Raw genomic sequence first — 22,514 nt, 5'->3', positions numbered from 1 at the left:
TTCATTTAGGAGTTGGTTTATGGAGGGGTTAACAACAAACAGCCATGTTAGGACTAGACATCCTCCCCCTTGCAGATGGTTTACCTTTATCTTCCTGGATAGATGCCAAGGACATTTGGACAGACAGTGACCTCACTACAACTTATCTTTCTTGGTTCCCCAGCAACAATATGCCTTAGTGACCTTCCTGGTACTTTTCCACTAGCCCCCTATGTCTAGCCCAAGCCTGTGTGTGGCAATGGGTTCAAGCTATCTTGCTGGGGTCTCCCTCCACAGGTCTCCTGCCTAAACAATAAACCCTGAACTGGTGTTTGAGCCATCTCTCTGCCTCTTCCATACCTCTTATTTTCTAACAGTTTATATAAAACTTTCTAGATGACCTCATGGTTAAACAACTGTTGTCTTGGTTGTTTCTAATACTGTTGGTACCCTGTATGTATCTGTGACTGGATTATTTCGGGTCACTGACACTGTTCGCACCCCAAATGATGAAAAATCTAAGCTTATCTTCCAAAAAAACTAAATTAATATGTATATCGAACCTCCATAGAGCTGTGATGCTTTTGCTGGTTCCTGTATATTAAATACATTCATATTTTTCAAGTATGTCAAGCCTTCTAAAATACAAAATGTAGATAAGCATGGTAACAAAAGGTTAGTGGTACTGATATACTATTCTGTTAGTTGCTAAATGGTCCCTCAGAATTTTAACCATGGCTCTTAAGTTTTTGTCATTACAGTTCTGATCCTTCTGGGACATTTATAATCAAGACCATTTTTTTAAAAGACTGTAATAACTACTTATGTGTCAACTAGATTAGCTTTTAGACATCTCCTTTTGTTTTGTATTGTCCTTGTCTAGAAGTCCACTGTCTAAGAGCCACTCCTTCTAAGACTCTTTGTTGCTTAAATTTGGCCAAAAGGGTCTAGTTGACAGCGAGTCCCACCTGATCTGCTTGTTATTCCCTCCAGACATGGGACCAAAACCAACCAAATAAGCAAAATCCAGGAAAAAGCAAATCCTGACGATGACCAATCAAGACAGCTCTTCAGTCTAAGGCCATATCACCATGAATGTGTTCAATCTCGTCTGGTTTCAAAAGCTAAGCAGGGTTGGACCTGGTTGGTACTTGGATGGAAGACAGATCTTCAGAAGAGACTGCTCACAGACAAGCAGTTTGGAGACAAAGGGGGAATGCCACCAAAGTTCCAATGCAGTCACTGATACCAGACCTCTCAAAAATAACCAAGACCGAGAGGATTAAAGAAATGGTTCTTATGCATGTGTAGCTATCTGGCATTAAAGCTCTTCCAGACAAAAACTCGTATTTTTAGACAGTGTCTTCTACTTAAATAGAGACAAAATAACTATTTTTACTGGCTCTAAACATGTCCTTTGATACTTAAAGAAGGTGGTTTTAACTTTTTTAAACAATGATTTTTCTTTGACATATATACTAATAGTATATTGTTGCCAAGGTAATTCTACTCAGTTAAATGAAAAAAAAATACTGTCAGGATAAAAAATAAAATAAAAATATCCAACCACTAAAACATCATTGAAAGGGCCCTTATGTTGTTATCTTGTCTACTCCCATCATAGTTAAAGTAGCAGAGATTGCTCCTTGGATCCACCACAGTTGAGTCAAGCCAACTTGTCTTGAGTGGGAGTGCATCCCTGATCCAGATTCACTATGTAGGATCACCCTCTGGATGCTGAGTGCCCTCTCTTGGCAGGACTCCACTTCCCAGGAAACAACAGGAGACCAAGAACAATGGAACAACAGCACTGTACTAGTCACCACTGGAAGCTGACTAGTCCACGCATGGCAGAAGTTTGAGAAGTCAACTCCCTAACAGGACAAATGGGTTGTTTTTCACACCACTTATTTCACTGTAATGCATTGTCACCCCTTGTCTATATCTGTTGCAGTAGTTCTCACCCTTATCTTCACCATAGTTTTGGCAGAAACAACACCCACTGATTGGTCTCACAGTGAAAGGTTTTTATTAGCTTCCTTCTATCTCTTTTGGGCAAGATGCATAATTACTATTTATTGTTACTGATCTGGTTTAACAAAGGACAAAATATGCAGCCCTCCTTCATAAGGAAAAGCTGCCCCTAACTACACCCATCGCACCTGTAACCCTGTAAATTTCACTGTAATTAAGCCATCTGATTAAACAGAGAAAAATAATTAGTATCAAAATAGATAAAAAGGGTCTTGACCCTGAGAGTCTGATATGCTTCAAATTAGTAACTTACCCATAAGAGTTCCTCATACCAAGTTTTTCACTCCTTTTATAAGGAGATGAAAACTGAATTTTCCATCTCTGCCAAAGCTAAAAACTTGTTCTTCTCACTGTCTGAGTCTATAGCCCAGACACTAAATGGCACTTTATGCTGTTTCTGGGGAGGACCAACATGGGAGACCATTGGGCTTGAGAAAAACATGATAAATGGCCTTGCATGTAATGATGGTATAAAAATACAAACCTCTAAATTAGATGATGCTCTTTGACCCTAAGTGTGTCCAAGCATCAAAGGGGAGAATAATGTAGCAGGGAGGAGGATCAAAAGAAAACAGACTAGGCCTGAGTCCTGAGAAAGTAGCAGGGAGGTAGAGATGGCATAGCAGAGAGGTAAAACCTGAGAAATCTGAACCTGAGGAAGGTCACGTAGCACAAGGGTAAAGCACTTTACCCTTAGCACTAGAGTAAAGTAGGCAATAAAATTAAATACAACCATACATGGACTAGACCTTGCTTTTTGCTTCTGTAACCTTCTTGCAAGGGTACATAAGGTGAGACCCTTTGTTCTCATGGCTGAGCCTCTGGACATGAGTCTGCTGAGTCTGTGTTGGCACAATAAAATGTTGCTTCCTGCTAATTGCCTCAAGAGTCCTGTATCTCAGCTAGCAAACTCCCACAACAACACAAGTGGATTTCATTTCAAATTAAAATTAAACACACAACTTGAGGCATTTTGAGTTCATTTTGGTACAGGATGATAGGTATCTAGTTACAGAATTCTACAAATAAATATCCACTCTTTCAGCACCATTTGATGAGCAGACTGTTTTTCGTCCAATGTCTGCTTTTGGCATCTTTGTCAAAGATTGGATGGGAGTAACTTCTGGGTTTGTATCTGGGGCTTCTATCCTATTCCACTGGTGAACATGTCTTTTTATTTTTCACCAATATTTGCTATTTGTGTTACTGAGGCTCTGTAGTATGATTAAAGTCAGGTACCGTGATGCCTCACACATTGCTGTTTTTGTTCAGTTTGGGGTTTTTTGTGTTTCTGTATGAATGTTAGGATTATATTTATTTCTGTTAACAATGTCATAGTAATTTCTATAGAGTTTCATTGAAACTGTAGATCCCTTTAGGTAAAATTCCAATTTCACTGCATTAATTTTTACATATCCAACAATATTGGGAGTCTTGCCAGTTTATACTGTCTTTGTAAATTTCTTTCTTCAATGTTTTATACTTTTCATTGTAGACATGTTTCTCTCCTCAGGGAAGTTACTCCCAAGTACATTTTGCAGTTATTGTGAATGGCATTGTTTTCCTGATTTCCTTTTTTAGAAAATTCATTTATTCCCATGTGTGTACATTGTTTGGGTCATTTCTTCCCCCTGCCCCCCTCCTCCTGCCTAGAAGACACAGACAGACAGGACTGCATGCTAAAGGAGCAACACCAGAACAACTAAGACTGTAATTCTACTGTTCCAGAAGTGGCAATTTTTTTTTTTGCCTTTTTTAAGGATTTGGCTGTCTCCTTTGCTGTTTGATCACTCACCATCTCTCCCTGTTGTTTAATTTGGTTCTCCATTTTTTCTTTCTTTTTCTTTCTCTTTTATCTCCTTCTTTTTTGGTTTTCTTAGTATTACCATTGTAACTCAGCTAATACTAAATGACACATAGTCCAGGAACAGAAACGGTACCTAGTGGAAATATGTGAAGATGAAAAAGTGATGGAAACCACTCTCCCCCCAAAAATAAATTAGTACAGGATTCAGAGAGAAATGAAGAAAGCGGATACCCAGATCCAGACTCTAATGAAACAAAGATAAACTATACCAAGAAACCCAACGAAGTCCACGCGAACATCCTGAAAGAAGAAATCCTGCAAGTATTCAATAAGCATTTCAGAGAGATGTTACTAGACATGGTCAGCCAAAATGTACAAGAGGCACTCAAGAAATTGCAAGACAACAAAAATAAAGAATATGAGAAAACACAAAACAAATAAATGAGATCATAGGAGCATAAATAAACACGAAAATGACACAGAGAACACCATAAACAGGGAGATAAATGAATTAAGGACAAAAATTGACAAAATTAAAGAGGAAGTGATCCATGATATGGAAAATCTCAGAAAAAAGAAATGGAAATACAAAACAAAATGGAAGGCCATTCCAGCAAAATAGAACAAACAGAAGACAGAATCTCAGAACTTGAAGATGAAATCATAATTAAATGAAAAACTGAAGAACTATTCAAACTACTATTCAAACAACTCAAGACCTGTGAAAGGAATATGCAAGAACTCACTGACTCCATCAAAAGACCAAACCTGAGAATCATGGGTATTGAAGAAGGAGAAGATGTGCCAGCAAAAGGAATGTGTAATATAATCAACCAAATAATAACAGAAAATTTCCCAAATCTAGAGAAAACTATGCCCATTTAGGTACAGGAAGCCTCCAGAACACCAAACAGACTTGACCAAAATACAACTACCCCACAACATATTATCATTAAAACAACAAGCACAGAGACAAGAGAAAGAATATTGAAGGCTGTAAGACAGAAAAAACAAATAACATACCAAGGTAAGCCCATCAAAATCACAACAGATTTCTCAACTGAAACCTTAAAAGCAAGAAGAGCGTGGGGTGAGATCTTCTGGACACTGAGTGAAAATAATTTCAATCCCAGGACACTCTACCGAGCAAAACTATTATTCAAAATAGATAGAGCAATAAAAATCTTCCATGATAAGCAGAAACTAAAACAATATATGACCACCAAGCCACCATTACAAAAGATTCTCCAAGGAATTCTGCACACAGAAAGTGAAAGCACACAAAAGCATGAAAGGGCAGGCAATACCAAACCACAGGAGAAGAAAAGGCAAGAAAGTAGAGAGTAGCATTTATTCAGCTGCACACAATAAAACAATTAAACAACAAATACAACTAAATGATGGGTTCACCACATACCTATCAATAATAACTCTGAACATTAATGGACTTAATTCCGCCATCAAAAGACACCAATTGGCAAACTAGATTAAAAAGGAAGATCCACCAATCTGCTGCCTACAGGAGACCCACATCATTGACCTAAATAAGCACTGGCTGAGTGTGAAAGCCTGGAAAAAGACTTACCAAGCCAACGGCCCCCCAAAACAGACAGGGGTAGCAATAATTATCTTGGACAAAGTAGACTTCAAACTTAACATTGTTTTCCTGATTTCTTTCTGAGCATGTTTATTATTGGCACATAGAGGAGGAATGGATTATTGAATGGTGATTTTTTTATCCTGCACCTTTGCTGAAAGTGTTTATCACATCTATGGGTTTTATGGTAAAGATTTAGAGTTCTTTAAGAATAAGATCACATGTATATTTTCACCTGCAAATAGAGATAACATGACTAGTTCCTTTTCTAATTTGTGTCTCTTTAGTTGTTTTCTCTTGCCTTTTTGCTCTGCCTAGGAAGTCAAGAAATATATTGAACAAGAGAGGAGAAGGGGAGCACTTCTGTCTTCTTTGGAAGAATTTTTTACTATTTTTTTGTCTAGTCTATCTGTTATTACTCTTTTTATGTTGCATTATCTTTTATCTATTTTTAAAATTTTAGTCATTTTTAGTGGTTTGTTTGTTTCTTTGTGCATTTTATGGATGGGACTAGGGTTTCAACTCAGGGCACTGCAATTGCAAATCAGTCTAGTGCTTGAGCCACACCTCTAATCCATTTTGCTATGCTTATTTTGGAGATGGTTTCTCTCAAATTGTTGGCCAAGGCTGGACTCAAAACTTCATGCTCCTAATCTCAGACTCCCAAGTAGCTAGGATTACAGGTGTGAGTCATCTGTGTCAGGCCAGTCTCACACTCCTACTTTAAGTCCCACTTGGGTCTGGTGCATCATTCTTGATATATGCTGTTAGATGGAAGCTATTTGATGAAAATTTTTGTTTCTTGGTTCATGAGAGCACTTGTTCTGTGGTGTTTGTATCAAGTAAGGCCTTTGTTTAGTTTTGCTCCTGTGGCTGTGGTGAGACTCACAATGTGAATTTTAATTGTCAGCTATGCTTCAATTTTCTAGAAGACACTGTGAAGAACTTATGTCCATTCTTCTTTAAATGTTGTGCAGACTAAATTACTGTGACAAACAAGCCCTACTACTCTCTGCCTTTGGCTCTTCTTGCTCACCGAGCCAATGTATTCGATACCTAACCTGCTACCAGTGTTCCTCCTCTTTGCGTAAGTTTTGGTAGGTTGATTCTGTGAATTGTTTCATTTTATGCAGGTCATCAAATTTGTGAGCACTGAATTCTTGAGCACCCTTTATGGTGCTTATCCGACCCATCTTACTATTACCATGATCTTTCCTTCATGAGCACATTACCTATTTTTCTGTGATACTCATTTATAAATATCTTGCCTAATCAGTTATTGTTTTCAGGCAACCACCTTTCTGTTTTATTGATTTCCTGTCCATGATGTTATTGATGTCTTTGTTAATCTTTATTTTGCAGTATATAATGCAGCACTGTCTTGTTCTTCTTTCAGTTTCTCTAAAGTAGAAGGTTAGATTATTTCATTTAGATCTTTCTTCTCTTCTACTGTATTCATTTCTTGGTTTAGAATTCTTCCTACACTGAGTTGTTTGAATTGCAAGAATTTTCAGAAGATGTGTGTTCATTTTTATGTATTTTGAAACACTACACTTCTCATGAGGAGTCTCTTCAAAGTGTACTATGTACAGTTTTCTAGCTTAATCCTGGGTTGTTTTGGGCCTTGATGCAGAGCCAAGATTTCAGTAACTCTGGCCATTTATTGTTCTTCCATTTATTTTTGTTTTTGGTGGTACTGAAGTTCAAACTCAGGGCCTCATGCTTGTTAGGCTGGCACTCTACCACTTGAGCCATGCCAAAGCCCTGGCCAGGAATTATTTTATGTTCTGGTAGTTCTATCAATCCATGATGATTCTAACCTGAAATTTTTATCATCATTGATTGACAAGGTCTTTATTGTACATTTGTTCAGGTGCACTTGGTGTGTGACCTCAGGACTACAGACATGCAAAGCAGGTGTTCTACTGCTTCAGCAGTCCCACAAAGTCTTCATGATTTCATTTCTTTCTTTCTCATTGTTTTACATTTACCACAATGCTGAATGGTGAGACATGTTTTATTGCTATAGAAAATGAGACCCAGTTCAGCAAGCTTCCCATCAGTAAAGAACTTTGAGTGTTGGGGTTTGAACTCAGAGCCTGGTATATGCTAGGGAGGCATTCTACCACTTGACCCAAGGCCCCAGTCATTTATGCTTTAGTTCTTTTGTGAAAGAATCTCTGATTTTTTTCCTGGAGACACCCTTGTAATGCAATCCCCTTAACTCGTCTTCCTCCATGGATCTGGGACAACAGTTATGAATCACCATGGAGGTTTACTACTGAAATAGGGTGTCACTTACTTTTGCCCATCCACCTGTCTCTGCCTTCTACAAAGGTGGATTACAGGCATGTCCCACAACACCAGGCCTGGAATTAAACTCTTAAATTACTGTTATGCATGTGTCAATTAGTGATTTTACCACTGTGTAAATTCTGCCACGTATTTCCCTAGGTGAAATGTGTCTGTTGGGAAAAGGTCACTTGTTTAGTTCTCATTGTCCTTTCCAGTATGTTTTTGGTGGCCACAATCTTCAGAATCCCCAACAATAGGACCAGCCCAATATCATCTCCATGTGGACAGCCTACCTCACTGACGATTGTGAACTACTGTGTTGCAGTGATCACCTACTTCAAGTCCATGGGCCCTCAATTGGTGAAGGCAGTCTTCACCTACTTTAGCCCAATCATCTCCACTTCACCAAACAGGATTTTGAAAATGCCATCGACGAGAATTCTTGGCAAATACTCTGTCCACAAAGCTATTGAAGGTAAGGTTGTTGATGTGGAAATAGAGGAGCTGGCAATATCACTGTCTATCAATAGAAATGGTGAAGGATTCAGATTATGTAAAAAGGCCCCATTCAGTTGATGATTTATAAACACCATGTACTGGTGTCCCCCAGTTCTTTTTGTTTTTGTATTTTTTTTTCGTGGTACTGGAGCTTGAACACAGGGCCTTCGCCATGAGCCACTCCAGCAGCATTTTCGGGTTGGGTATTTTTGAGATAAGGTCTCCCAAATCATTTGTCCATGCTGGCTTTGAGCCATTATCCTCCTGATATCTGCCTCCTGAGAAGATAGGATTGTGGGCATGAGCAACCAGTGCCAAACTCCACCAGTTCTTGTTTAGAAAATAGTGAATATGATCCCTTGTGAATGAATTCTCATCACAGAATTCACATCTCTGTACATCTTTTGTGAAGGATCCAGCAAAGCCCACTCATCAAGGGTGAAGTAAAAACAAATCATGAAAGGTCACAGACACCTAAAATATCACAAGTGCATTTCAAGTAGGAAGGTGAGACTGACAGTACTGAAGACCTACACTTATTCTCATATACTATTGACATGATGTTGTGCTCCCAAAACATTCATTCCATGTCTTGCCATCACACTCTTACTTGCCATTCATACTCACACACTTTCACACAGCAGTTCCATAATCCTGGTCAAAATCTCACCATTTCCTGGCTTCCTGGGCATGCAAGCATTGTCTCTAGGCTCCTGCATAAAGACACAGAACCACCTAGGCTGGGATACCCAGGGGTTCTCACCAAAGATATGAAGATGCCACATGCTATTCAGTAAATAACCAGAAAGATGCTCAGTCCTGATTGGACATTTCCTGACCAGTGAACAATTATCCTGATTTTTAAACTTCTGGGATATCTTCTAAAGCCTGAGCATGGGAAAAGCATCCCCTACCTGGCTTAGGGGAACCAAAATCTCAGATATTTCTCACAGCCCTTCCCAGCCATGTCTTCCTATTCTGGGACCTATCCCAGAATGAAAGAGGATACATACATTTAGGAGAATTGCCCTGGCTCTCTAGACCAGGCACCTGCTTCTTGCCCTACTCAGTGCTTCTCCTTCTCAAAATGGAATCACAAATATTCTTAAGAAATTCCAATGCAATATTCCTGGAGACATGTGAGAATTACAGAGAAGGTGGGAGTCTATGGCACCTGGAGAGGGAGGAGGGCCTGATGTCACCCCCAAGGAATGTGGAATAAGGCAGATGGCAGAGGCTTTCTAATACCATCTCTATTATTCTATCCATTTTCACTCAAGAAAATAGAAACATACCAACAAAAAATACAACTCTTAGATGCATGCAAAATTAAGAAATATGGCAGCAATATTCTACAAGGAATGCAGAGGAAATGGAAAGCAAAACTTTGAACTAGCTCAGACAGCATGCTGTTTAAACAGAGGTCACAACAAAATGTGCATGAAAAGGTTAAATACATTCCCAAGCTGCAGGGACAACTGACTTTGGAAAGCCCACAAGTGAATCACTCTCTGACAATTAGGAAGGGATGCCTAAGGGTTTCACTGTGGGAGTCCACCATCCACTGCTGGCCTAAGTTCCAGTGTCAAAATAGTTTTCACACCTTAATAGTAACCAAAGGGACACTGTCATCTGGGTAACTTTCACATTCTCACCAAGTAAACTGTAATGCAAACAGAAAATATTTCTCAAGAAGATTATCTAACTGCATCTTTGTCTGGCTGCCACAGATTTTCCTCATATGTACACATTATATGTTGACTCTGGTGACTCTATTTATACGGAATCAGAAACACCATCCAGAAAACACCATGTCAAAAAGATACCACCCAAAAATGGACAGAAGCCACAATCACATCTACACCTGTTCCTCCTAATTTCCTCCTCCTTCTCTGCAGCCTCTCAGTGACCACCATGTATCTGTTTCTGACAGATGAGGGTCACATGCAGGAGAGGGCAGATGTCCGGGAAACACCAAGACTCTAGAAAGGCCTCAACTTGGAGTCACCTCAGTGCTCTGCTCCCTCGTGACTACTGAGTAGTGTCAGTAGAACATTGAGGAGAGAAATGAGACAAAGGTGCTGAATCCAAATCTTTGAATTAAACACCATGACAGTCCCTGCTTTCTTTGAACATTGACTTATAATGAAGATAAGAGAGATCTCAAGATACTTTATATGGATGCTTAAATAGCAAAGTAAGTACTCCTTTCAGACTGGGACAATTCCAGCTAACTCTTTATTTCATATAAAAATACTGCTGTGCAAAAAGACTAATCCAATGTGAACTCTCCTTGTTTCCCTCCGCTACTGGGAATTCCTTTCCTTTCCAGTTGATGGTTGTCACCAGGGCCTCTGCTGAGGGGAATTACATATTCTGCATGCAAGTATTTTTACAGTTGAATCATAATCAACCATGAAATACCACTGGCTTTTTTGGAGGGAGGACACTGGGGTTTGAGCTCTGGGCTTGCAAACCAGAAATTCTACTGCACTTGCACAGCAGAAATTCTACTGCTTGAACCACACTTCCAAAGTATTTCACTGGGCTGAGCCTCAGACAGTGGACCCTCCACCCTCGGGTTCCCAAGTTGCCAGGATTACAAGCATGACCCATGGGTGTCTTGCTCCACTCCATTTGCAGAAGCCTACCTGCACCAAGGATGAGTCATTGTGAAGCTCCCCTCCCTTCATATACGCTCTCCATTTGAAATGGTCTTCTACCATAGATAGTAATGTTTGGGCTGAGTACCAAGGATATTTTCTTTACTGCTATTCTCCATAACTAGCCACAGAACCTACTCAATAAAAGGACAAACTGAGTTGCAATTCAGGGTTCTGACCCAAGCATTTCGAATGTGTTTATGGAAAATACTCATTTGCATCTTAAGGAAATGACTAGTGGATGTGAATCCCTAGGTATATTAAAGATGGGGAATGCTCTGATAGTCAGAAAATCCAAGAAATCTTTGAAGGCTGGAACACTGAAAACTATTTCTTGACATTACGCATTTCTAAGAAGATTGGAATATTGAGCCTGATCCACTGGATGTCTGGTTAAGCGAGAAGGGCTAGATCATGATAAACATGAAGGGTCACTGATCAGATCAATCACACGAATATACCAGAATCCTATTTGAAAAGATAAGTGATAAGGGCATGTGGTAGACACTAGCAGGAACACTAGCAACTCTGTAACAATTCCTATCACCTAAACCACACAACAGAGTTAACATCTACTGGGAAATATTGGGGCTGTCACCTCACTGGTCTAAGTGCAAAGATGGCCTGATTTTCTGAAAGTTGAGGAAATAAGCTATTTGTTCAACATCTGTTTTCCCTCTGAATGTTTGCTGTATTCAGACATGCTCATCACCCTGGATGATGAGACTTTGAGAGCTGGTTTGACAGCTACTACTTAACACCTGCCGACAAGTTCCTTCTTAAAGCCTAGTATGGTAGGTCATGCCTGTAATCCTACCTACTCAGGAGGCAAAGATCAAGAGGATCATAGTGTGAAGTCAGCAGGGACAAACAGTTCATGAGACCCTACAGGAAAATACCTAACACAAAGTCTTGTGGGAGTGCCCCTGCCTTGGCCAGTTCACCTGATTTGGCCTGCCCTACTTGGCCACTGCAGCTGGCTCCCAGCAAGAAGTCAACCCCAGAGGGCTCTGGCTGTCCAGGCCTCACCTGGCACTTATACCCTTCAGCTCTTGTTTTTGAGATCAGAGACTTGCTCTCTGCCTCAGGGAGAAAAGGTGATCTCTGATTGGGACCTCTGGGGAGCAAGAGTTGAACTTGGTCTTGTTTTCACCCGGCAGCAAAACACTTACTGATTCTTGGATGGAGGATCTACACCTGGACAATCTCTGAAGCCTTCCCAGCATCCTGCCTGTGGTGTACTACACAGTGCAGTTCATGTTCACAGCAAGAGCAGAGTCCACACATGAAACTCCATGAAGAATGCCAGAATGGAAAGATGCTGTGTGCCAGCGTCCTCATTCTACCATGTGTTCCATTCTTTCGAACTCTCAGAGGTAATGATATTAAAAGAAATTAATGCATAGGAGTTCCTTTTCTATTTTAAATGACTACACATACAAGTTCTGCAAAATACAAAGTTCTGTGTTCTTGAAGATGCACGAGTCTGTTTAATATGGATCTTGAAAAAAGAACACATGCAAGTGAATATGGGATGTTGTTTAGTGGCGGAAAAGTAAAATTTGCCAGTTTTTTCACTTATTTTCCACTAGTTTCATACTAACCTTGATGGTTTTTAGGGGACTGACTCATAATCCAATTATGAGAAACAAGAAGTCCTGCTCTTACAGATACCTTATAAATAGCTATGACTTTGTGACTGATACCCTGTCTCTTACAGCTCAGAGGGAGCTCCCCACCCATACTTGATGAAGCACAAGAAGTGTCAAGGTCAAGATGTCCTCCTTTTCCTGTTTGTAAAGACTCTTCCTGAGAACTATCAGTGCTTTCTGCAATTAGAAGAATTGTGGGGCAACTAGAAATGTGTTCAGCCTTAACAATGCCCACATCAAAACTCTGGTTGCCTTAGGTAGTCCTCCTTGACTCGAGGGAGGATTGCAAAGAAAACTGGTTTGGGAAGACCAAGTGTACAACAAACTTTACCAATTCTTTCTACAATCTTCCTCTTAAAGGACTTCTGCAGTTCATTGGGGAATCTCCTTTTGTCCACAGGGCAAATTCTTGACTGCTGATGGCACATTTATTCACATGCCCAATTTTATTGAATCCCATCATGGCTTAGAACAAACAGGTGTTCAAGACTTTTGGAATAGTCATATTCATTGTCCATCCCCTCCCATTAGGGTTAAAAGCATCAAATACTATGTTTGTTAGGAAATGAACCATTGGCTAACTTACACTGACTATGGGGATGACACTGCCTATGTCATCTCCAGTGACATGGCTGACAAAGGTTGTGATGTGTCACAGGCACTGAATTCTAGTCTTTACATAGATGATGAGTCCACGGGCCTCTGTGCCAAACAATGTGAAATGGGAATAGTATCACTGTACCATGTGTTTTCCTCTGATTAAGGTAAAGCTTTTTATCATCCCTGGATCTACAAAACAATGATGACATCTGGACAAGTGCAATATCTTCTGCACCTTTTGAAGAATGCTATAGATCAGAAGGAAAAAAACACTTTTTAAGAGTTTTGGGGTTTTGGTACTTTTTTTTTTTTTTTTGGTAATCGTAAGTTGTGCCTAGATCTATTAATAGGCTACAGTTATTGTACAAAACTGGTCAAATGTGGCCAAGATACAAACAAAACCCTCTTGCTACAGAAAAACTTAGGTGATGTCTGTTTCTAGGGAAATTTTCTAATCTTGCAAGGATAAAATAGTGACTTAGGCAAAAACAGTTAAAGTGATTATAAAACCACGGCTCCACAGGCAGCAGTTAGAGAAAACTCAGATGTCTCATTTATAAGATGATGTACCAAACACACAAAAGAAAACCAACAAAGATTTCTCAGTGCATATCTATGCATTAAGACATCTGTTATTTCATTAGGTAGATTTTCTTTCTTTCTTTTATTTTTATTGGCAGCACTGGGTCTTGAACTCATGGCCTCATGCCATGTAGCAAAAATGCTCAATTGCAGAGGTAATCATTAAAACACAGGATATACTCATACAGAAATGTTCTGTGGCTCTACCTGGGCAAAAGGAGATGAATTAGATCTTTGCCAGAGCTCTCAAAACACATATAAATACATCTAAAAATGTCAGGCAGAATGACTCAGGATCTAAGAGTGCATTCATATCTGCTATTTCCACATAGGACTAGAATTACAGCTTCTCTAGGTTTTAGATAGTATTATGATTCTGTCTCAATGCATAAACTCATGTCATCTATCCTTGCCATTTTGATTTTAAAAATATTTATATGCTAACCAAAATGTACTTAATCATAATTGAGAACATGATGCTTTGAAAAATGTATAGATTACAGAGGGGTGAAATTAGGGTTATTAACTGGATGCACTGCTTTTCATACCTATAATTATTTCATTGTAATTAGAATACCTACATTGTAGCTGGGCAACAGTGGCCCACACCTGTCATACTAGCTTCTCAGGAGGCAGAGATCAGGAGGATCATGGTTCAAAGCAGCTCAGGCACATATTCTGTATTGTTCATTAATAGCTTATAAACAGTGTTGGGAGATGGGGACTTGTTTTTTCTTTTTTGGCAACACTAGGTTTGAACTCAGGGCCTCAGGATTGCTAGACAGCTATTCTTACCACCTGAATTACTCCAACAGCCCTTGTGTTGGTTGTTTTTCAGAGAATGTCTCTAACTATTTACATGGACTGGCTTCAACAGCGATTCCCTGATCTCTGAGTATTCTGATCTCTTCTGAGTACTTAGGTTTTACAGGATGAGGCACTGGCACCAAGCTTGCAAGTGATATTTTGAATACTTTGACAAGTATTTATTCTATTACTCATGTCTTTAAAGTGTAAAAAGAGTTGGTTCTTTTTTTCTAATCAACTGTATCACTGTTGTTTAATTGGTGCATTTAAAATTCACATCTAGAGATAACTGATAGAGTTAATAAGTGGTATATTATAACTGTTTTTTTTTTTTTTTGAGGCACTGGGGTTTGAGCTGAGGGCTTCATGCTTGCTAAGCAGGTGTCTGCCATTTGAACCATGTTTCCAACCCTTCTAATGTTTTTTATTGAAATAATTAGTGGCTGAAATTTACTTGAGAACCTGATAGTGGTTTTGGAGGTGAAACTCCAAATACTTTTTTTTTTTTCTGGTGTGTAAACTCCAGGCATCCAGATGGCAAAACAGGCTAGAGTCACACCTCCACTGCATTAGGCTCTGGTTATATTGGAGATGGAGTCTGGCAAACAACTTGCTGGGGCTGGCTTCTAACCTCTGCTTTCTAGATCCCAGCCTGCCGAGTACTTAGTAGTACAGGGGTGAGCCGGTGGTGCCTGGTAACTAATGCTTTTAAATTGTGTGTATTGCAGGAATTTTTATTCTACCTTGTGGATTGTATTTTAACTGCAGTAATTTTAGTGCATTTTATTTCTCCATGCAGTTCTGATCTTTAATTTTTTCCAAAGGAAGAAATTTTTCTTACATCTGTGATTGGAGAGTGGCTTCTCAAATTGATTTAAATTTTATCTTTCCCTTACCACCTTGTAATTTTTCTAAGGATCAGGAGATAGATGAGAACACAATGTATGTGCCCATGTAATAACTACTTCATCCCTGCCTTGTCTGTTCTTGTAATTTGTGGGGCTGGTGGCTCGTGCATGTAATCTCTAGCAGTAGGTGTGCAAACTACCACCCACTTGAGGAACTGAATTCAAACCCAGTGCCATCAAAAAAAATTCTCCACTTCCCAAAACATTCCACAAACTAAAAATGAACAATACAGAGAATGTGCTTGAGAAGCTGAATCTGCTCTTACTAGGGAACAATGAATCACTCAAAATGGTTTTAAAAACAAGTTTGTGTTGGTCTTCTGGGTCTTTCCTTGATTGTGAAGACATTGAGGAAGCTGCATGGCTACTTTCCAAATGCTCCATCTCTCTTTCCAGTGAAAGAGATTTGAAGATTATGGTGGTGTGGAAAAGAACAAAAGAAAGAATATGATGAACTTCAATCACTGACCAGGACTGGGCAGTCATGAATAGTTAAGCCAAAATTATACCTGTGAGAATTTTTTGAGAGGGACTAGAATTTAAACTGAGGACCTCAGATTTCTTAGGCAGGCACTCTATCCTCTACAAGTTGAGAAACTCTGCCAGCATTTTTTGTAAGGAATTTTCAAGACTATATCACATACAAATTATAAATATATTTTAATTAATGATTTCAATACACAACAAACTAGTATGTGCCATTTCTGTTCCGATGTCATTTTTGAAATTAAAAATATCACTGTGTTTTTTGGGGGGTGGGGCAGCACTGGGGCTTGAACTCAGGGCCTTCACACTTGTCTGGCTGGTGCTGTTGCCACATGATTCACTCTGCCAGCCTTCAGAAATTATATTATACAAGCTCAAAAAGTGAGTTCTAACCCCAGAAACAGATTTATTAGCTGTCCCATGTCTGGCAAGGAACTAGTACTAATTCAATCACATGCATGACAAACTTGTGCAGCTAAGTGACTGTGCCCATGCAAGGGATTGACTCTCCTTATTTTCTTTCTACGTTATATGACTGTGACTTGGTTCATGTCTTTCAAGGACACTCAACAGAAGTAGGCTTTCCCACATTGGTAACATACACAGGTTTTGCCGGAGGGTGAGTTTCTCTAGGTCTTCAAAGATCACTGGAAAATAAAAGGGTTCCATGTATTGTTTACATTCATAAGGATTCACTCCAGTGTGAATTCATTCATGTGTTTTGAAGTACCTGGATGAAGTAAAGGCTTTTCCACATTGCTTACATGCAAAGGTCTTCTCTCCATTGTGAATTCCTTCATGTGTTCGGGGTTACTGAAAGAACTAAAAGGTTTTCCACATTAGTTACAAATATAGGGTTTCTCACCACTGTGTGCTTTTTCATGTTTTCCAAGGGCTTTGAACCAATAGGATGCTTTCCCACATTGTTTACATGCAAAAGTCTGCTCTCAATGTGAATTCCTTCATGTAATTTCAGGTACCTAGAAATAGTAAAAGCTTTTCCCTGTTACTTGCATACATAGGTTTTCTCACTACAATGAATTTTTTCATGTGATCTAAGGCCACCAGACCAATAGAAGGCTTTCCCACATTGTTTACATGCATAAGGTTTTGCTCCTGTGTGAATTCCTTCATGTTTTTTGAGGTAATTGGATAATGTAAAGGCTTTTCCACACCGCTTACATGCAAAATTCTTCTCTCCAGTGTGAATTCGCCCATGTCTTTTGAGGTAACTGGAACAAATAAAACCTTTTCCACATTGTGTACATATATAGGGTTTCTCACCACAGTGACTTCCTTCATGTAGTCCAAAGTCAATGGACCAACAGGATTTCCCACATTTTTGACATGCACAGGGTTTTGCTCCAGTGTGAATTCTTTCATGTGCTTTGAGGGAATGGTATCTACTAAAAGCTTTTCCACATTGCTCACATGCAAATGGCTTCTCTCCAGTGTGAGTTCTTTCGTGTGTTTTGAGGTGACTGGAACGACTAAAAGCTTTTCCACACTGCTCACATACATAGGGTTTTTCACCACTGTGAGTTTTTATGTGTCTTCGAAGTTCACTGGACAAATAGAAGGCTCTCGCACATTGTTGACATGCATAAGGTTTTGCTCCAGTGTGAATTCGTTCATGTCTTCTGAGGTTATTGGATGACCTAAAGGTTTTTCCACATTGCTTACATGCAAAAGGCTTCTCTCCAGTGTGAATTCTTTCATGTGTTTTCAGGGAACCGGAATGACTAAAAGCTTTTCCACACTGCTCACATACATTGGGTTTTTCACCACTGTGAATTTTTATGTGTCTTTGAAGTTCACTGGAACAATAGAAGGCTTTCCCACATTGTTTACAAGCATAATGTTTTCCTCCAATGTGAAGTCGTTCATGTTTTTTGAGGTTCATCCAGGTGGATGAACTAAAGACTTTTTCACATTGCTCACATACATAGAGTTTCTCTGTAATGGAAGTTCTTTCATGTTTTTCAACAGTACAAAAATGTGACATGGGTTTACCACATTGCTTGCAAACATATGGTTTTTCTCCACCAGCAGTCAATTCATGTTTGCAAATGCCACTAAAATGAAAGGAGACTTTTCCACATTGTGTACATGGAAATGATGTCTCTCCAGGATGAATTCTTTCATGCCATTTAAGAAATGTGGAAACAGGAAAGGTTTTCCCAGAATATTTCCTTTTAGGTGGCTTTTTAAAATATTCTACATACTCATGTGACTCAGACCCACTCTGAGTTCTGACAGACAGATGCAGGGATGGATGCCCAATGAAGACTTCTGTACACACACAGTTTTCATTTCTTTCCACTCCAACAGGAGTATTATTGCTCATAATATGATCTGGAGTATGGCCGAAGACTTCACACTGAATATCTTCTTTCTGTTCACAGAATCTCCCTACCACTTCATCTCTAGAAACAATGAGAAACACATTACTAAGCTATATTTTCAAATACATACCAGGAGGAGTAATGATTTTATGATCTAAAAGAGTTTCTGACCATGCACAATGGTTCCAGCAGGTATATATTTTCAAACCAGTGGCATGGTTATGGGTATCTAAAGATTCCAGCCCAGCATCATGCAAACTTTGGCTACCTACCTTACATTTAATGCGTTTGAGTATTGTACATGGAAAAGCTGTGAGCAAAATCATTTATATTTTGAAGAATTTGCATGATCCTAAGAAGCTACATTAAAGATTACAGGCACCACTACAAACACAGAATTCATTTTCTGCAAAGGCACCATATAGTCACACCCTGAAAGAAAGTTCATATAATCACATTTTTCACAATTTATTGAATGAAAGGTTTTGTACATAAAAACTGCAGATTATCACTGGGGCATCATGGTGGTACTACACATTTCTGATACTGGAACATTTTGGATTGGAATTTAATGGGGTTTTGTGTGTGTATGTGTGTGTGTGTGTGTGTATATGTGTGTGTAGGACTGGTGTTTGAACTGAAGGCCTCACAGTGGCTAGACAGGCACTGTACCACCTGCAACAGTCTGCCAGACCTTTAATGTGTTAGGGATTTTTGAGTTAGGGTTTCAAGAATTATTTGCCACAGGAAGGTTTCAAATTTCAAACATCCTGATCTATGCCTCCCAAGTACCTATGATTGCAGGAATGACACACCAGCAGGTTGCTTCATGGTGGTGCAACAACAAAAAAAAAAAACCTTGTTTTGTTTTTGGTTAAGGATAAAGTTTGAACGCAAGGCACACTGCTTGAAACGCAATTGCACACTGGCTGGGTTAGCACTATACTGGTTCACTTGAGAAAGTCTACCAGCCCACAACATCCTTTTGCTTTTGACAAATTTAATTCTGGTTGTCAGAATGGTTCAAGCAGTACAGCACCTGTGTAGCAAGCTTTGATCCTGAGCACAAAGGAAAAAAATGCAATTTCTCCCTGACTCTTTTAATTCATCTTTTCTTATGCATTGCAGTTTGAACTTGGTGCTTCACACCTGCAACACATGCACTGTATCAATTGGGACACAAGTATAGTCCTCTTTGTTTAAGTGACACTTCTTCTTCCCTCTCATTTCTTTTTGAATATTTTTAGTGCTATATGGTATTTATATGTGTTATTTCACTGTGAGGTTTCCATATATATACATATATCCCAGGTTGTTTCATCCCATCTTTCATGGTTCTTCATGTCCCATTCCCAACCTTAAAGTAACTTCAATTGGTTTCACAGTTCCATATATGCATGTGCAGAAAGTACATCAGACATGGTGGGGGAGTGGCTAGCTCCTGTAATCCTAGCTACTAGGGAGAATGAGACTCAGAGGATCCAGGTTCAAGTTCCACCAGGGCATATATATCTCAAGACCCATGTCCAACAAACTCACAGCAAAACACACTGGAGGTATGCTGCAAGTGTTAGAATGCTTGCCTTGCCAGTTCCAAGGGCAGAGTACAAAGCAAAACTCCTTCCCCTCAACCCTGCCAAAACAGACAAATCAACCGTACCCTTTTGACCCTCTTCATTTACCCTCTCCCCTCTCACTACTGACCACACCCCCTTCACATAACCTGTTTCACATTCGTTTCCTTCAGGGACTAAGTTGCTTTCTGTTGTGAATGCAAATTACCTTAGATTTCTTCTGGAATTTCTGTAAACCTCTTCAATGCTCTGATCTTCCTCTGTTTTGGATTTTTTTTTTTTTAATAAAATAGAGACAGAAAAAGAAGACATTTTGAATAACATTAGTACAGAATAACTACTAGACTCTAAGTAGGCTTATGGTATAATGTGCCAACATATGGTTTCCACATCCCAAATTATTCTAAAGCATTGAAGAGCAACAAAAACTGGTTCTCTCATTGACTAAGAGAATGAAGTCATCCTTACCAACAGAGGCCAGGTTCCTGAAGGTTTCTACCATCACATCCCTGTACAGCTTTTGTTGTGAAGGATCCAGCAAAGACCACTCTTCCTGGGTGAACTTGACACAGACGTCATCAAAGGTCACAGGTGCCTAAAACATGACAAGTGTATTTCAAGGAGGAAGGTCAGACTGACAGTACTGAAGATACAGACTTCGAGTGTTCACATAATGCTGGGTTCTCAAAGTGTTCATTCCATGTCCTGGGTATTAAACATTTGCTCTGTACGCAAACCCACACTCTTTCACACAGCACTTTTAATACTAGCCTGAAAATACCTGTGAAAACAACAGCAGTAGCAGAACAAACTGAATACTCCTGAACCACCCCAATTTCTTATTAAAGAGTGGGTCTATAATTTCTGTCATAATGCTGAACTGCAATTTAGCTTCCACAAGACAATTAACATCACTAGGGCTGGTAAGCATGCCCTGATTCAAGTCACACTCCCACAAGGAAAAACAAAAGAAAAAACAAAGCAAACAAAAATCACTTGTCCTGAGACTATGTATTCTTAGAAATGTTTGAACACAAAGTTCAACTGTGCTTGGAACTTTGGTGGCATTCACCTCATCAACTAAAATGAAAGAGGAACTGACTGTTTCCAAACAGAATCCATGATCAACATGCAATTTATTTTTCCAGTACTGGAGTTTGAATTCAGACCCTATACCTTGAGCCAATCCACCAGTCATTTTTTGTGAAGGATTTTCCATGATAGGGTCTCATGAACTACTTGACAAGCTGACTTTGAATCACGTTTCCCCTAATCTCAGCCTCCTTTTTTTGGTGGTATCAGGATTTGGATACAGGTCTTCTTCCTTGCAAAATAGCCTCTCTACCACTTGACTCATATCTCCAGTCCATTTAGCTCTGCTAACATTGCAGATGGGGGTCTCTTAAACTATTTGCCTGGCTGCTTGAAAGCAGAAGCCTCCCAATATCAAACACCTATGTAACCAGAATTAAAGGGATGGGCCATTGTTTCCAGCAGCCTATCTTGTCAAACACTGTAACTCTCCCTATCTTCAATCCAACCCAGGCTCTCTTATGTTGTTCAATTTAAATTATTTTTTGAAACTGTCTTACGGAATTCACTCATGTTGTGGGTGGAGGAAAATGATTTGATTCTCTTTTCCCTATCTGTCACACACTACATGTTGGAGAACACACCTGGAACATTCTAAACTGACTGTCACCTTTGTAAATTCCAGGAGTCTCAACACAACACTTAGAAATCCACAGTTCAAAGAGAATGTGAAAATTAAAGCTAGCCTCAGTGCAAGAGGGAATATCATTTTTTGAGGAGTAACAACTTATAAAACTACAGGTTTTGTGTACTATTCAGAATTTCTTTCTTATGAATGAAGACTTCAAGAAAGCAATAAAGCTAATTGAAGTGGGAGTAAGGACACTTGCTGAGGAAGGGACATTTAAACTGAGTCCGAAAATAATATATTAATTTACATAGGAAGGAGATAGGATACAGAACACATGGCAGAATGAGTATGTTGAATTTATTCACCCAAGTGAAAAATTTCACGGCCAACCCCTCTCCCATGCGGGTATTTCAAGACTCAGGAGTCTACTGAAGGGTTGTCATTTTCAGAAAAAGGATTGGATAGTAAGTTGTACTTAATTTTATTCAGTTTCAAGCTAGCACAGAACCAATGACAGAATGCTGCACTTCCTTTGCAAAAACCAACTGCATGAGTTTGAGAAACCACTTGGATGCAGAGGGTAGGTTTCAGGGTGAGCCAAAGACTCCGTTTGGCAGATACTGTGCAGTTCTCCATAAATGTGACTTTTTCATGGGGGGCATTCTTGTTGCATTCCCTCCACTGTACCCTGGTGCCTGTCCTCCATCTGATGTGATTTTCAAGGAACTGAAGGTAATAGTCATGACTTTTACATTCACTTTTCTTTTCCCGCTTCTGCTAGTCAGACAATGAATACTAGTTCATTTAACCATACAAAAGAATGGAGAAAATGAGAACATCAATATGAACACACAGAGAAAGGGTCCCTAAATTTCATTTCCCACTGTTTTACTGCACAAAAATATTCCACTCAATGAACAACATAAAAAGCAAGCCAGTAGATGGGTGTAGGTGGCTACTACCTGTAATCCAGTAAAGCAGGTAATTCAATAGGGAAAGGAAGAAGATACTATGATAGGAAGGG

The sequence above is a fragment of the Castor canadensis genome, chromosome 14, assembly GCF_047511655.1.
Source record: "Castor canadensis chromosome 14, mCasCan1.hap1v2, whole genome shotgun sequence".
NCBI classification, from domain to species: domain Eukaryota; kingdom Metazoa; phylum Chordata; class Mammalia; order Rodentia; family Castoridae; genus Castor; species Castor canadensis.
This window is presented reverse-complemented; position numbering follows the sequence as displayed.